The sequence below is a fragment of the Schistocerca serialis genome, chromosome 2 (genome assembly GCF_023864345.2).
Source record: "Schistocerca serialis cubense isolate TAMUIC-IGC-003099 chromosome 2, iqSchSeri2.2, whole genome shotgun sequence".
In the NCBI taxonomy this organism is placed as follows: Eukaryota; Metazoa; Arthropoda; class Insecta; order Orthoptera; family Acrididae; genus Schistocerca; species Schistocerca serialis.
The window spans coordinates 321,767,726-321,785,898 of record NC_064639.1 but is presented as its reverse complement, the minus strand read 5'-3'; the positions used below and the strand labels follow the sequence as shown (position 1 = coordinate 321,785,898).

At 42.9% G+C, this 18,173-nt stretch overlaps 1 protein-coding gene across 1 annotated transcript in view; it reads left to right on the top strand.

The window, feature by feature from the left end:
- The window catches only part of LOC126457123 (UDP-glucose:glycoprotein glucosyltransferase), a 135,839-nt gene that overhangs the window by 89,672 nt on the left and 27,994 nt on the right, over positions 1–18,173 (top strand). The window lies entirely within an intron of this gene.

Genomic DNA, 18,173 nt, shown 5'->3' with positions numbered 1-18,173 from the left:
GTAAGTCATCCAAACTGTCAGAACCTTTACATTCTGTCCAATAAGGAATAAATTGTGAAAGATACTTTACAGATAACTTGACTATAAAACTGAAATGACTTGAGGTAAAAGAGAAGACATGACAAGACTTAAATTAACAATAAAATAATGATTTTTTGACAAGATGTTTGGAATAACAGTGATCGAAATTCAATTATAGTGAAAAAACCAGTCTTGGTTGCAAAATAGAAGGTAATTTATTTGTGGCGGCAGAATACAACCTATATAGAGCATTTTCAGACCATGAGACGTCCCCTTCAGTAATCTGTGGAGGTGCTGAGATGAGCTGAATTGTATTCCAGAAGGCACAATTGTCAATTCTCTCATAATTGATAATTGTGCCTTATGGTATACAGTAGGCTCCACTCAGCATCCCTGAGGATCACTGAAAGAGACACCCCATAATCTGTATACACTGAAATTATTTTCTGTTTTGTGATAAAGATTGAGTTTTTCATTATAACAATAAAATCTCCTTTGTAATTTTCATTGTGTATTTCTGTGTATTATTGTTCTGTTGTCTCATTTAGTCTGTGACTTTGGGACAATTTCTCAGGATTTCTCTATACTTCCCATCCTTTTTACAAAGGGAATAACAGGAAGAAGTTGATATGTGGTGGTGGTGATGTTACATTGCACAGGATGTGTGCAGGATCCGCCCATAAATTATCTTTCTAAGACAGTTTAAATGTTCATGTTGCCATCACATAGCGGTTGTGGCTTGCCACTATAACTTTATATAATATGAAAGCTGTGTTGTGGTATTAGGTGTTGTCATGCTGGAAAGAAGTTTTGGTCAAGAACATGAGATATTAGCAGATATTTTGTATATTCTATCACCTCAGTATAACTGTATGATATGCCGCTCCATAATACATGGTCGTTCAGTAGTATGGAGCTAATAATAATAAAAAATAATAAAAATTAGGAAAGGTGCTTTCACCTGTGGACTTGCTGGTCATCTGCATCTAGATATAAATGGAGTGAATCACTAAACTTCACATGCTACCAATTTTGCCATACAGTACTCTCTAACATGACCCTAGTCCAGTGTTTGCTGGTTGTTACTGTCAGTAAAGGGAAGCAGTTATAAAGACTATGTACACATAATCACCATTGAAACATCTGACTGTTTTACAGCTAATATGAACTGGTTCACTATCCACTGCCTCTGTTTGTGCAATTGTTACATATGGCTGTGAGACAATGTCACAAAACGTTTCGTATGTGCAAATCAGCTTTGCATAGGCTCATAGTGTAGCATTTGTAGAATGTGAGCCCATGTACTTCTTTTGTGTACGAGTCTAGGTTCAAGGGATATTCCAATTTCAAACCAGTTTTATCAATGGCAGATCCACACCACAAGCCACCTTTATACACTCTTGATGTGCACTTTCTGCTGCTGTATGATGCATGGCCAGACATACTAACCAAAGGTTTTGAATGTTTCCTTCTGTAGAACCCACATAATTAGTTCAAAACTTTCACAATAGATTCAATGGTAATTAGTTGTGGGGCATGCCTTTATTTGCCTCATAGCCATATGTACATATTACATAGATGGTCTCTCAGAGTAACACCCAGAATGCTCATTGGGAACATTTTGAACTCATGTTAAATCTTGATTGTCTGTCACTGTGATGAAAATTTGTCTGTATGGACAATGAAGAGAGAATACGGCTCACCAAATGTCTGATTTTAGAAACCCACTCGCAAAATTATTTCGTTTATTCATTCAGTCACACTTTGTATCCTGTAAATTCCATGGTGAAAGAGAGCCTTTAGGTGTATGGAACTAGTGAAGTTCTACAGGGCATCCAGAAAAGAATGTCCCAGTTAATAGTACCAACTGTCAGCATTGTAGTGTGTTGGTTCAGGGTTACAATTGTAGAGTAACTCACAGTTTTAGATAAGCCAATGCGCAGCTACCACTTTGTGTTTCCCCACTTGCAGTGCCACAATGCGAGATATGCAAAATGGCAACTCCTGAGCATAAAGTGTTTTGTGTTCTGCAGTTTGCTATATGTGAGTCTGTAATTTTAGGTTCAGTTTCATTTAAAGTTTAATTTTGATCCCACTTGTGGAATAAACATCTGCCAGTGATATAGTCAATTCAAAATGACCAGATGTGTGAGCAAAGGAAAAAGCATGGGATGACCGAAAGTACCTGAAGAGGATGTTGAGTATGTCAGAACAACCTGTGCCCATAGTTCTGGAAGTCAGTTTGGAAAGCAAGTCTTGAACTCCAGTTGCCAAAGATAACAGTGCGGAAGGCTTTAAGAAAAACATTTACAGAAGTGTCCATACTGGTTACAGTTAGTACATACTTTAAAGCTAGATGACTATGGTGTACATTACAACTTTGAAAGTGAAGTGTCGCAGTGGGAAGATGACTTCCTTGATTGTGTTAGGTGTAATGATGAGGTGACATTTCATCTATGTGAGAAGGTCAATACCAAAGTGTTTGTATGGGGGGAGGGGAGGGGGTCAGGATATCCTCGATAAATCATAAAATATCAATCTCCAAAATTAAACTTTTTCTGCACTGTTTCCCGATGTCAAATGTATAGACCTTTCTTTTTGCTGAAGCTACCATAATGAGTGGATTATCTGGATATGTTGCAAGAATGGTTCTTTCCCCAATTGGAAGGTGAACCTCCAAAAATTTTGGTAACAAGATGGAGTCCCTCTCTTTGGCATCTTTTTGTGTCAGTGTGGTTGATCATCAAAGTTCCTGACCTTTAGGTTAGTCATAACAACCAGTAGTACAAAGCTCTTTCCCATTGTCCTCCACATTCACCTAGTCTCACGCCATGCGATCTTTTCCACTGGAGCTTTATAAAAGATCGCACCTACATTGTGGCACTACCTAATGATTTGCTAGAATTGACACAGAATTGAGGAGACTATTGCTATTAATCAAAGTGTGAGAAGAATTGGATTTCAGGTTGGATGTGTGCGGTATAACTGAAGGCACACATAATGAACATTTGTAAGAAAATCTAGGTTAGTTTACCTTCAATTTGATGTAAAATTTGTAGTAAATGCCTAAATTAAACTGGTATAATAAACCATTGAGACTCTGACATTGTGGACATCCTGCACATCAACAGGCAGAACCAACCAACCTATTTCCATAAAATATACTAACAACAAATTATGGTTACTGACAATTATGAGAATTACCTCTAGATTACTTTATATGTGTGTAGCTGCTGTGTTTAATCCCATACTTAAAACAAAACATTTATACAACTTTAGACAGACCACTATTGGCTATCTGTATACTGGCAAAGTCAAGATCTACCTAATACAATTATTGTAACAATAAAATTAATCAATTATTGGTGATGTAATGTAAATGTATAGATAAAAAAAAAATCTACTCACAAAGTGGCGGCAGGAGAAAACACGCACAAGAAGGTTTAACTTTTACAAGCTTTCAGAGCTCCTCCTCCTGACAGAAGAGTTGAATGAGAAGGAAGAGGGGATAAGGAAAGGACTGGAGAGGTTTAGGAAAATGGATACAGTTCAGAAAAGTCACCCAGAACCATGAGTCAGAGGAGACTTACTGGATCAGATGAGAAGGAAAGGCAGTCTTTCTTCCTTCTGGGTGACTTTTCTGAACTGTACCCCTTTTCCTAAACGCCTCCAGTTCTTTTCCTTCATCCTTCTTCCTTCCCATTCAACTCTTCCTCCAGAAGAAAGAGCCACTGTCTATGGAAGCTTGTAAAATTTAAACCTTTTTGTATGTGTGTTCTCCTGCTACCGCTTGGTGAGTAGATTTTTTATCTAATACAAATACTGGAATTTCTCACAGTCGAAATATTCTGATAAATTGTAGAAGTGGCTAATGGGAAATTCTTTTACTTTGTTTTTGAGGATTAGGGGTTTTCTAATTTCATATCTGCTGCCCACCAGCAATTTTTGACAGACCTTGGCACTGGAATATAAAAGTCCATTTTGAATCGCGGAGAGTGATGCATAGTCTACGTGAAAATTATATATAGTTCTAGTATATTGGTTGTGAATTGCAGAGTTAATCCTAAATTCAGTCACTAACCACAAGTATGGTGATGAGTGTCTGTGTACTGGCACCTAAGGTCCCTCCCCAAGGGCCTTGATGCTCTATGGTGGGTTCATGCTTGGCTATCACAGGGCCCCAGCCTTGGCATCATCTTTTCTCTTCCATGCTGCATGTCTATCCTCTTGCTATTCTTTTTGCCCTCCCATGGGGAAGATGTCTGGGATGTTTTTGGGAATGTTCTCAATTTTCCGTAGCCAATGTCAGAAGTCTCTCACTGTTTTTCATTCTTTTCTTCTTTCTTTGTTCCCCTTCTCCTATCCTTCCTCCGCTTCGACATTTGAGGTTCCTCTTTCTCTTCTTCCTCCCTGTGCGCTCCTGAGAGTTGGTCCATGTATCTGACACGTAACAGGTGACTGGGTAATGCACAATTCCCCAGTCCCGGGTTGACAGGTAGGATTCGGACGTACACTCTGGTACAGGTCAGGCCCAGGGAGGGGTGATTACCTGAGCTGCTAACTTCCCAAATTGCTGATTGGTCCCTCTGTCAGGCATTCGGGAGGTGTGACCTGAGGTGTGAACAATCACCTAAAATGGGTGCACCACCCTCTAAGGGGGTGCCCCCAGTTGGAAGGAGTGCACTATTGGAAACACTGGCAATTGTGGGGGGATTTTCTCGCAATGAGCTAATCATCATCTTCAGTCAACATATACTAAACATAAATGGAATGAGGCTCGTGATTCAAAGACCCTCCCAGCTGTACCACGGTTCCTAATGGTTTCACGTACTGAAGATGGTCAGTCCTTTGCTACAATAAATCCATTTATTATTCAGAAAGGTTTCCAGTCATGCAATTGTGAAATCCTACTCTTGTTTACACAATGGCACTTTGCTTTTGGAGACACTTATGATTCTCAAGCACAACAACTGCTCACAGCTTCGCTGCTCCGTGGCTATCCTGTTCGTGTCAAGGCCCGTCGAATGCTGAATTCTTATTGTGGTGTTATTTATGCTAGGCCGCTCAGTGGTCTGACCGAGGCAGAAATTCAAACGTGCCTCTCTGATCAGTGTGTCATTGAGTCCATGGTGAAAAAGGTAAATGCATCCGTAGTGCCCACACGCACTCTTTTTCTCACTTTTGATTGGGTGGTGCTTCCATCAAATATCAAAGCAGGCTGTGAAGTTATCACAGTCCAACTGTACAATCTGAACCCAGTGCGCTGCTACCAGTATAATCATTACAAATACACTTGAAAGCCTTGTCGACTCCTGACCAAATGTATAATCTGTGGTAGGGATGCTCATGGGGTGATGTTCCACCTCCTCCCCACTGTATCAATTGCAGTGGCAACCATGTAGCCTCCTACTGTGGTTGCTCCAAGTATCCTGATGAGCAGGCCATCCAGGAGATTCAGGGGAAGGAGAAAGTGCCTTATCCTGTCACTCGCAAGTTGTTGGCTAGTCGGAAACCCTGCATTCTACCATCCCGCACTTAAGTATTGTTCGTGCTACATCTCGCTCCATGAAGGACTAGGTACGCAGACATGTGACCTCAAATTCAGCCCATTGGTTGTAAAATCACCCAGTGTCATGGTAGCATCCCTATCTCCTCCTCCAGCTGTGCAACAAGCCGCCGAACTTTCGCCTCACAGGGCAAAGTCACCTGCTACACAATGGGTTGGCTGGGAAGGACAGAAGGAATATTCCCGTAAGACTTTTTGCGTTCCTCCAGCCAAAAAACATCTGAGTCTTTCTCTGCCAACTGAAAAGGCTTCAAGAAATGGAAAAATGCAAACAGATTTCTCCTCTGCCAACTTGGAGGGCCTCTTCGATGGTGTCATCAGGTGATGCCCTCACCCAGCTGATCTCCGTCTCTCTGGTGTGCACCGCCACCTGTTTTTCTGCTCTGGACTCCGCAGGCAGACAGACAGACAGACAGACAGACAGAGTGAGAATGCTGACACCTCTGTGGATCCCATGGAGGAGGATCCTTCTGCCTCTGTACCCTGTAACAGTGAGTCTTTGAAGGCTGACACTTGGGAGCCGCTGAGGTGACACCTCTCCATATTTTCCCCCCTCCTCTTTCTTGGTCATGACTCTCCTCCAATGGAACTTTCAGCCTTAGTTCCAACAAAGAGGAATTATGGATCCTCTTGAAATTGCAGCATCTGCTTGCTCTCAGCCTCCAGGATACAAAATTGCATCCTCTTGACTGCTTAGAACTTTTGCATTTCTTTCTGGTCTGCTCTGACCTTCCACATGTGGATGCCATTCCAATGTCATGCTGCTCATCTCGGATGATGTTCATAGTCAAACCATCTCCCTGACTACCGGGCTTTAAGCTGTTGGAGTCCACATTTTCCTTCCTCACTTCACTTTTTCCCTTTGTACCATTTACATACCCCCTTCATTCGGTGTCACCAGGGCAGACTTCCTCCAGCTTATGGGCAACTCCCTCAACCCTTTCAGCTGCTCTGCGACTTTAATGCACATGTCTTCTTTGGGGTTCTCCCAGAACTTGTCAGAGAGGTGCCCTCTTGACAGACCTTGTCCTATCACGGGAGCACCCACGTTCCTTTCATTCTCCACGCACACTGATTCCCATTTGGGCCTTTCCTTCTGCACTACCCAGCTTGCCAGTCATCTTGAGGGGTTTCATTCTCTCTGACACTTACTCAAGTGACAGTTTCCCTTGTGCTATCCATTTGCTGACTTCTACCCCACCTATGTGCACACCCAAATAGCAGCTTTCTAAGGCTGACTGGGGGCTTTACTCCTCCTTAGCGAGCTTTGACGAACAACATTTCCCCAGTTGTGATGAACAGGTAGAATGTATTACAAATGTTATCCTTACTGCCACAGAACATTCCATTCCGTTCCTCAGCCATGTCCCGGTCCCTTGGTGGACTGAGGTGTGCCACAACGCAGTTCGCACATGGAGATGTACTCTCCGCATTTTTAAGTTTACCTAATATGACAAACTGCATTCATTATAAACAGTTGCATGCACAGTGCCGTCGCATTCTTCAGGATAGCAGAAAAGCTAGCTGGATTTCATGAATTACTTTTTTAAACTGTTCCACTCCCTCTTCTGTTGTGTGGGCCAAACTCTGGTGGCTCTCTGGGGCCAAGGTCCATTCTCCAATTTCTTGCCTGACCCTGTTGCTATCTCCAATACCTTGGGCCACCATTTTGCAGAGATTTTGATCTCCTCCAACTATAACTCTGCTCCTCCGTCAGAAACGAGTGGAGGAGACTTAGGTGATACCCTCCTGTTCTCAGAATTGTGAGTGCTACAATGCCGCCTTTACTTCGAGGGAACTGGATCGTGCTCTCACTTCATCCCGATCCTCCACGGCCAGTGTTCACATTCAGATTTTGCAGAACCTTTCTCTTGCAGGCAAGCACTTTCTCCTTCATACATACAATTACATTTGGGCAGAGGGCATGTTTCCCAGACACGGGTGTGAAGCCACTGTCGTACCCATACCTAACCCCGGTAAGGACTAACACCTTCCTTCTAGTTACCACCCCATTTCTCTCCCCATCTGTGTCTGCAAGGTGATGGAATGTACAATTCATGCCCATCTGGTATGGTGGCTTGAGTCTCGCAATTTACTAGCCACTGCACAGTGTGGATTTTGAGCACACCTTTCTGCAGTTGATCATCTCATCACTTTGTCAACCAATGTCATGAATGGTTTTCCTTGGAAATACCAGTCTGTGGCCATGTTTTTTTATTTGGAGAAAACCTAAGACACTTACTAGGATACAGGTTGGCTGGCAGCTTTTCGAGGAGCTCTTTGCGGTGTGGGGGAGTAGCCATGCATGTGAAAAACGGCATCCCATTTGAGTCAGTTGATGTTTCAAAGTACTGCACTGAAAAGGTGTTTGAATGTTGTGCAGGTGTGGTTAAATTTAATGGAGCTAAACTTCTAACTGTTGTTATTTATAGATCCCCAGACTCCGATTTCACAACATTTTTGCTAAAGCTAGAGGAGGTTCTTGGTTCACTTTATAGGAAATACAAAAAGTTAGTTATATGTGGTGACTTCACTATTAATTGTATAAGTGATTGTGCAAGGAAGAGGATGCTGGTAGACCTCTTTAATTCATATAATCTTATGCAAACCGTGTTCTTTCCAACGAGAGTGCAAGGGAACAGTAGAACAACCATAGACAACATTTTGGTTCATTCTTCATTACTAGAGGGGCGTTCTGTTAGCAAAAAGGTGAATGGCCTTTCAGATCATGATGCACAAATTTTAACTTTAAAAGATTTTTGTGCTGCAACACGTGTTAAATATAGTCATCAGCTCTTCAGAAAAGCTGATCCAGTTGCTGTAGAGACCTTTGTAAACCTTATAAAGGAACAAGAGTGGCAAGATGTTTATAGCGCTGATACAGTAGACGATAAATATAATGCTTTTCTCAAGACTTTTCTCGTGCTCTTTGAAAGTTGCTTTCCGTTAGAACGTTTAAAACAGGGTACTAGCACTAACAGGCAGCCTGGGTGGCTGACTAGAGGGATAAGAATATCTTGTAGAACAAAGTGGCAATTATATCAAAACATTAGAAACAGTCAAAATCTAAATGCAGCAGCCCATTACAAACAGTATTGTAAGGTGCTTAAAACTGTTATTAGGAAGGCAAAAAGTATGTGGTATGCAGATAGAATAGCTAAGTCTCAGGATAAAATTAAAACCATATGGTCAGTCGTAAAGGAAGTTGCTGGTCTGCGGAGACAGGTCGAGGATACAGAATCAGTGCATAGTGGGAATGTCCGTGTTACTGATAAGTTGCATATATGTACAGTATTTAATAATCACTTTCTGAATATAGCAGGTGAACTAAATAGAAACATAGTCCCAACAGGGAATCATATAACAATCTTAGAAAAAAGTGTTCCGAGACTGTTACCTGAAATGCTCCTCCATGATACTGACAAGAGGGAGATTGAGTTAATAATTAAATCACTAAAGACAAAGAACTCTCATAGATATGACGGGGTATCTAGCAGAATACTGAAGTATTGTTCTATGTATGTTAGCCCAGTTCTCAGCCATGTCTGTAACTTTTCCTTTAGGAGCGGTCGGTTTCCTGACCGATTAAAGTACTCGGTAGTGAAGCCACTTTATAAAAAGGGAGACATTGATAATGTTGACAATTTTAGACCTATTTCTATGCCATCGGTGTTTGCTAAAGTTATCGAGAAGGTTGTATATACAAGGTTACTGGAGCATTTAAATTCACACAGTTTGCTGTCAAATGTTCAGTTTGGTTTTAGAAATGGTTTAACAACTGAAAATGCTATATTCTCTTTTCTCTGTGAGGTTTAGGACGGATTAAATAAAAGGTTGCGAACGCTAGGTGTTTTCTTTGCTTTAACGAAGACTTTTGACTGTGTTGACCACAAAATATTACTGCAGAAGTTGGACCATTATGGAGTAAGGGGAGTAGCTTACAATTGGTTCGCCTCTTACTTTAAGAACAGAAAGCAGAGGGTAATTCTCTGCAATATTGAGAGTGGTAGTGATGTTCAGTCCCAATGGGGCACTGTTAAGTGGGGCGTTCCCAAAGGGTCGGTGCTGGGGCCACTGCTGTTTCTTATTTATACACTCCTGGAAATGGAAAAAAGAACACATTGACACCAGTGTGTCAGACCCACCATACTTGCTCCGGACACTGCGAGAGGGCTGTACAAGCAATGATCACACGCACGGCACAGCGGACACACCAGGAACCGGGGTGTTGGCCGTCGAATGGCGCTAGCTGCGCAGCATTTGTGCACCGCCGCCGTCAGTGTCAGCCAGTTTGCCGTGGCATACGGAGCTCCATCGCAGTCTTTAACACTGGCAGCATGCCGCGACAGCGTGGACGTGAACCGTATGTGCAGTTGACGGACTTTGAGCGAGGGCGTATAGTGGGCATGCGGGAGGCCGGGTGGACGTACCGCCGAATTGCTCAACACGTGGGGCGTGAGGTCTCCACAGTACATCGATGTTGTCGCCAGTGGTCGGCGGAAGGTGCACGTGCCCGTCGACCTGGGACCGGACCGCAGCGACGCACGGATGCACGCCAAGACCGTAGGATCCTACGCAGTGCCGTAGGGGACCGCACCGCCACTTCCCAGCAAATTAGGGACACTGTTGCTCCTGGGGTAACGGCGAGGACCATTCGCAACCGTCTCCATGAAGCTGGGCTACGGTCCCGCACACCGTTAGGCCGTCTTCCGCTCACGCCCCAACATCGTGCAGCCCGCCTCCAGTGGTGTTGCGACAGGCGTGAATGGAGGGACGAATGGAGACGTGTCGTCTTCAGCGATGAGAGTCGCTTCTGCCTTGGTGCCAATGATGGTTGTATGCGTGTTTGGCGCCGTGCAGGTGAGCGCCACAATCAGGACTGCATACGACTGAGGCACACAGGGCCAACACCCGGCATCATGGTGTGGGGAGCGATCTCCTACACTGGCCGTACACCACTGGTGATCGTCGAGGGGACACTGAATAGTGCACGGTACATCCAAACCGTCATCGAACCCATCGTTCTACCATTCCTAGACCGGCAAGGGAACTTGCTGTTCCAACAGGACAATGCACGTCCGCATGTATCCTGTGCCACCCAACGTGCTCTAGAAGGTGTAAGTCAACTACCGTGGCCAGCAAGATCTCCGGATCTGTCCCCCATTGAGCATGTTTGGGACTGGATGAAGCGTCGTCTCACGCGGTCTGCACGTCCAGCACGAACGCTGGTCCAACTGAGGCGCCAGGTGGAAATGGCATGGCAAGCCGTTCCACAGGACTACATCCAGCATCTCTACAATCGTCTCCATGGGAGAATAGCAGCCCGCATTGCTGCGAAAGGTGGATATACACTGTACTCGTGCCGACATTGTGCATGCTCTGTTGCCTATGTCTATGTGCCTGTGGTTCTGTCAGTGTGATCATGTGATGTATCTGACCCCAGGAATGTGTTAATAAAGTTTCCCCTTCCTGGGACAATGAATTCACGGTGTTCTTATTTCAATTTCCAGGAGTGTATAAATGATATGCCTTCTAGTATTACAGGTGATTCAAAAATATTTCTGTTTGCTGATGACACCAGCTTGATAGTGAAGGATCTTGTGTGTAATATTGAAACAGTAACAAATAATGTAGTTCATGAAATAAGTTCGTGGCTTGTGGGAAATAATTTGATGCTAAATCACAGTAAGACTCAGAGTTTTTACAGTTTCTAACTCACAATTCAACAAGAACGATATTTTGATCAGACAGAATAGGCATATTATAAGCGAGACGGAACAGTTCAAGTTCCTAGGCGTTCGGATAGATAGTAAGCTGTTGTGGAAAGCCCATGTACAGGATCTTGTTCAGAAGCTAAATGCTGCTTTATTTACCATTAGAACAGTATCTGAAATAAGTGACACTTCAACACGAAAAGTAGTCTACTTCGCATATTTTTGTACGCTTATGTCGTATGGTATTATTTTTTGGGGTAATTCTTCTGATTCAAAAAGGGTATTTTTGGCTCAAAAACGGGCTGTTCGAGCTATATGTGGTGTAAGTTCGAGAACCTCTTGTCGACCCCTATTCAAAAATCTGGGAATTCTGACATTGCCCTCAGGTATATATTTTCTTTAATGTCGTTTGTTGTTAGCAATATTAGCCTATTCCCAAGAGTTAGCAGCTTTCACTCAGTTAATACTAGGCAGAAATCAAATCTGCATGTAGAATGCACTTCCTTGACTCTTGTGCAGAAAGGAGTGCAGTATTCTGCTGCATCCATTTTCAATAAGCTACCACAAGAATTCAAAAATCTTAGCAGTAGCCCAAAGGCTTTTAAGTCTAAACTGAAGAGTTTCCTCAAGGCTCACTCCTTCTATTCTGTCGAGGAGCTCCTAGAAGAGCTAAAAAATTAAGCAAATTCCAGTGTTACATTGTTGATTTTCTTCATTTAATCTTACGACTTGTCACCTGAATATGTTTTTTTATATTTCATTTTGTCTGTTTCTAATATCGTGTTATAATTTCATGTATTGACTCTTTCCATGACCATGGAGACTTCTCCTTAATTTGGTCCCACGGAACAAAAAAATAAACTGGTAGCCTCCTTTCTCTCTACATGTGGGACTTTCATTGCCGCCTACCCTATTTTCTTCAGGAATTTTTAAAAGACCGAGTTTTCAACGTATGTGTGGGTTCTGGTTTGTCACACAACTTTATTTAGACGAACAATGTGCCTTAGGGTTCCATCCTGAGTGTCCTCGTCTTTGCTATCACCATTAACCATGTTAAGGCCCGTCTTCCACCGGGCATATCCGGCTCCCTTTTTGTTAACGATTTTGCCATCTATTGCAGTTCTCCATGGACTTGACCCCTTGAGCGGTGTCTTCAGCATTGTCTTGATCATCTTTACTTGTGGAACACTGACAATGGCTTTCGCTTATCCACTGACAAAAATGGTTTGTAAGACTTTCTGGTAGCACAATTGGTTTCTTCCACCGTCTTTACATCTTGGGCCTGTTGCTCTTCCCCTCTTTGAAACTATGAAATTCCTGGGGCTCATGTTCGATCAAAAACTGTCTTGGTCCTGCTGCATGTCATACGCCATAAGCGATTCCTCAGTGTCCTACATGTCCTCGGCGGTACTTCCTGGGGAACTGACCGGATCACTCTCCTCTGTTTGTAACGGTCCTTTGTCCATTCAAAACTAGACTATGGGTGTTTCATTTATGCATCTGCACGTCTGTCCATCTTACACCATCTCAATACAATCCACTGTGTTTATTTTTTATCCGTTGTAGCAATGTGACAAAAGACCTCCATTGTCTCTCTGGTGTATTTTATGGACTTTTCTCTAAGTCTTCGTTTTTAGCTGTGTTTCCTTCCGCTGATTGGGCTTAACATGTAGTCATTTTTAACCCCTTTTTTGTCTTCATGTTCTATCATTTTTACATGGGTGTGTATGTCTGTGGTTGTTTTTCTGCCCTACACCAAAATAAAACAAAACAAAACCTAAGGCCCCTAAAGAGGCTGTGAAGCAAGAAGTTCGGTTGTCAACTTTCCACTGTGTTCTTATTACATGATTCTGTAGAGTAAATACTTTTCACTGTAACTCCAATGCTCTGGAATGTTACAAGATAGGACAATATTGGGTGAAAGTATGCTAGCGATCCTGTCTGCAGGTTGATACAACTTAGTGAGTTTGCCAAGTGCAAAGTGGGCAGGATGGAACTTTTTGGGAACATTATCCACATGGTTGCAACACTTCAGTTTATTATTGATCTGGAAGCTGGAGAACTTCTCACTTGTCATCCAGTGTATGCTCATTAATCTGTATTTCTTGTAGTTTTGTTTTTGTTTGAAAAAGGTCCAACAACTCAACTGCAGTAATATAGATAAAGGATACAAATTCAGCTATTGTGGATCAGAATAATCAGTTTTTGACAATGTAATGTAAATAAATGTAATGTAAATGAAACAATCTACTCACCAATCGGCGGCTGGAGGAAGCGCGTGCCCACACACACACACACACACACACACACACACACACACACACACACATTCAACTTATGCAAGCTTTTGAAGGGGAAGAAAGAGTGGTTGAAGGAAAAGGACTGGAGAGATTGAGAAAAAGGGATACATTTCGGAAAAGTCATCCAGAATCCTAGGTCAGAGACGGGATGAGAAGGAAAGACTGATTGTTGGACACTGTATGGGATGAGATTTGAAAACCTGAGAGCTTAAAGGTGGAAGACATAGTATTATGCAAGACAGAGATTACTGCTGAAACATTGTGCATGAGTTAATAAGAGTGAAAAGCTAGTGCGTTGTATGTAACAGAGACGGGAGGGGGGTTGGCAAAAAAGAGAGGGGTCAGAAAATGAATGATGTAGAAAACAAATGGAATGAAGAAAGGAGTGGTCGCTGTGAATAAACGCTAAGATGGAAGAAATTAATGTAAATTAAGTCCAGGTGGGTGGTGAGAACCAAGGATGTGTTTTAATGCTAGTCCCTACCTGTGGAGTTCTTAGAAACTGGTGTCTGGAGGAAGAATCCAGATGGTGCATGTGGACAAACAGCCATTGAGGTCAGGACTGTCATATTGTAGAGCATGCTCTGCAACAGGATATTGTGTGTTGCTGGTATACACACTCTGCCTATGCTGATCCATCTGAATTGACAACTGAGTGGTAGTCAAACCGATGTAAAAGGCTGTGCAATGTTTACCTAACAACTGGTATATGACAAGTGTTGCTTCACAGGTGGCCCTCCCTTTGATAGTATGTGTTTTACAAGTTACAGGGCTGGTGTGGGTGGTGGTAGGAGGTTGGATAGGGCAAATCTTGCAGTGGGGACAGTCACAGGGGTAGGAGCCATAGAGTAAGGATATGGATGAAGGAGCAGCATGGGGTCTGACAAAGATATTGCAGAGATTGGGAGGGAGACGAAAAGCTATTCTAGGTGTGGTGGGCAAAATCTGAAACAGAATGGATCTCATTTCAGGGCATGATTTTAGAAAGCCATGGCCTTGTCAAAGTAGCTGATTAATACATCCAAGACCAGGATAATACTGAGTGACAAGTGGTGTGCTCCAAAGTTGTGATGGCCCGGAATATCTACTTTTGAACTTGGCTAATGGGGTACTTAAGTCCAGTGAAGGCTGCGGTGAGAATGTATCGATGCAAAGAGTCTGCATCTGAACAGAAGTGTTTGCCTCAAATGCCAAGGCTGTATGGGAGGGAATGTTTGATATGGAGAGGATGGCAACTATCAAAATGTAAGTACTGTTGTTTGTCAGTAGGTTTAATATGGACAGAGGTGCGTAGCTGGCCTCCAGTGAGGATGAGGTCAACATGATGGAAAATGGCATGAGATTCTGAATAGCATCATGTGAAATTTAATTGGAAGAAGGTATTCAGAGATTCCAGGAATTATAACACGTCAGTCTCACCAAGAGTCCATATGGCAAAGACGTCATCAGTGTTTTTAAACCAAACCAAGGACTGAAGGTTGATGGAGCCCAACAAAGCCCTCTCCAAGTGACCCATGAAAAGATTGTCACAGGAAGGAGCCATCCTGGTTCTTATGGCCATACCCCTGACCTGTTTGTAGGTGTCCCCCTCAAGGGTGAAGTAATTGTTGGGAAGTATAAAGTTTATTAAGTGAGTGGGAAGGATGTCATAGGTTTGGAAACAGTTGGATGATGACTGAGGAAATGTTCAGCAGCAGCAGACAGACAATGTACATGGGGATGTTGGTATGGAAGAAAATGGCATCAACAGTGACAAGCAAGGTGTGTGGTGGGAGAGGGACAGGCACGGATTTCAGATGATCTTGGAAATGGTTGGTATTTTTGATGTAGGAGGGAAGTCTTTGTACTGTGGGTTGCAGGTGTTGATCAACTAAGGCAGATGTATGTTCGATGGGTGCTTTGAAGCCAGCAACTATAGAACGGCCAGGTTGATTGGTTCAGTGGATCTTAGGAAGAAGGTAAAAGCTGGGGGTGCATGGTTTGGGTGGGGTGAGAAGTTCTATGGATTGAGGTGTTGGTCCTTCTGAGGTCCCTGAGGTTTTCAGGAGGGACTGTAGGTCAGTTTGAATCACAGGGATGGGATCTTGATGGCAGATGCTGTATGTAGAGGTGTCATACAACTGGCGTAGACCTTCACTAACATACTTGCACTCCTGTCAGTCAAGTACCACAGCAGTAGATTCTTTGTCTGCTGGGAGCACAACGATGGGCATAGGCAGATGGTGTATTCTGGAAACACTCAATATCCTGTTGCAGAGCATGCTCTACAACATGACAGTTGTGACCTCAGTGCCTGTTTCATCACACATGCCATTTGGATTCTTCCCCCAGATGCCAGTTTCTCAGAACTCAGTGGGTGGGAACTAGTGCAACAACATGTGCTTGGTTCTCACCACCCACTTGGCCTTAATTTATGTTAATTCCTTCCGTCTCAGTGTTTCTTCACGTAACTTCTTCACTCCATTTTAGTTTTCTACATCTTTCATTTTCTTACCTGTCTATTTTTCACCGTCCCTCTTCCCACCTCTTTTACATACAATGCACTTAGCTTTTCACTCTTATTAAGTTGTGCACAATGTTTTAACAATAATCTCTGTCTTGCATATTACCCTGTCTTCCACCTTTCAGCTCTCAGGTGTTTTACCCCTCCTCCTTCCACTTCAACTCTTCTGCCAGAAGGAGCCTCTGGCTCCCAAAGCTTTCACAAAATTTATTTGTGTGTGTTTTTCTCCTGCTGCCGCTTGGTGAGTAGATTATTTTATCTGTCACAATTATTGATTTATGTGCAATGGCACAATGAGTTTTTGTAAGACTGAGGTTTAAGTTGCTGGCTGTGAACCACTTGTAGGAATTTTCCACTCTTACTTATCTATATCTGGTGCATGCATTTGGCCCTTTTATCAATATACATGTGTCATCAGTAAACATCACAGTTTTTTGGAGAATTATTTAATGCCCCAGATAAATCATTTATGGAGACCCAGAACAAGAATGGGCCAAGCACTGAAGCTTCTTCACACCATATTTAATGTTTTCCCATGAATTCAGTTTTGTTCATGTTGCATCATTTGCTAGTATGGAACTGTGTTTTCTTTTGATAATACTCCACCCATCAAGGGGAAGGCCTTTATTGACTAGTTGTTTATATGGTCAGGCAGAGAAATGCCTAATGGTCTTCTCAGTATCCACATTTTGGCGAGGTGTAATGAGTACTCAGCACTTCTAGGTGTGGGCCAACACTCACTATTATATAAAGCAACAGGCCTCACCACTGTGTGATACATCTTTAATTTTAGGTAGATAGGCTTCTACTTATTCCAAGAACATCAGTGACTTCTCTGAATCGCATCGAGGTAGCTTTGATTCTTTCTCACACGTCCTCATTCACATAGCTGTCACTCTGTAGTTGGGAACCTAGGTATCAAAGTGTATCCACCTTGGTGACAGGAGCTGTTTTAATAATGTACAATTCCAGAAGATAGAATCATTTTGAGGTACTCAGTCTTGTGGATGTTCAAACGGAGGCCAAATCTTTGCAGACACCTCATACCATGTGTTGACTTGAGTTTGAAGTTCCTTCCAGGTATGTGCCACAAGCACTGCGTCATCAGCACGTTGTGGTACCCATTACAGTAAGAGAGCAATGGAGGTGGAGTTAATTGAGCTGTGATGAACACCAACTGTCATATGAAAGCTGCTAGACCTGTAGCGCAGTGCAGCTGGCTCCTGGTGCTATTCTACAGCATTGTTATCCAGTTTATGTTAGTTTTTGAAACTTGGTGATCATGAAGATCATATCAAATCATCTGATATAGTTCTCAAACGAACGCTGTGTCAAGGTCAAAATGACAAAGTGTGGTGACCGCCTTTTCTCGCATGATTTCTCTTTCAGCTGAAATGCAGCAAAAATTGCATTTTTCATGCCACATTCCTTTACAAACCCATATTGGTTTCGTGAGATCTGATTATGATCCACAGCCTGTTGTCAAGGATACACTCGAATATATTTAAAGTGTGGGAGAGGAGCTGGATTGCATGGTAGTTCGTAACATTCAGCAGGGTCACCCTTGCCCTTAGAAACAGATGCTGTGGTGCTAGATGACCGATCTGTGGTATGTAGCTGCAGTAACTGATTAGAGTTGAATTTTGCCACCTAGGGGATCGCTTTGCCGCTAGGTCCCTTGGTTCTCCATGTCTGCAAGAAGGTTGTCTGGCCCTGGAGCGTTTCCATTCTTCATGTTACAAATAACAGCTTTGACTACTTCTGCTGTGATAGGTGGAACTGACCCAGTTGTTACATTCCCTTTTGGTATTGGTGGGTGAGGAAATGCAATCAGTATAAGCAGAATCAATGGGAGTGTAAACAGGTCTTCTTCATTGCATGTCACAACACCATTCCAGAATGTGTCTCTAGCTGTCTCATTACATCCTATCTGTGGGATGTATGCAGAAGAGATGTGACTTCGATTGGTTCGGGGGTCAGTGACTACAAATGTGAGAGTATGTATGTACAAGTGATATTTTGTTGTGGAGTTTTTCATTCACTACAACAGCAACTCCTTGGGTGTTAGT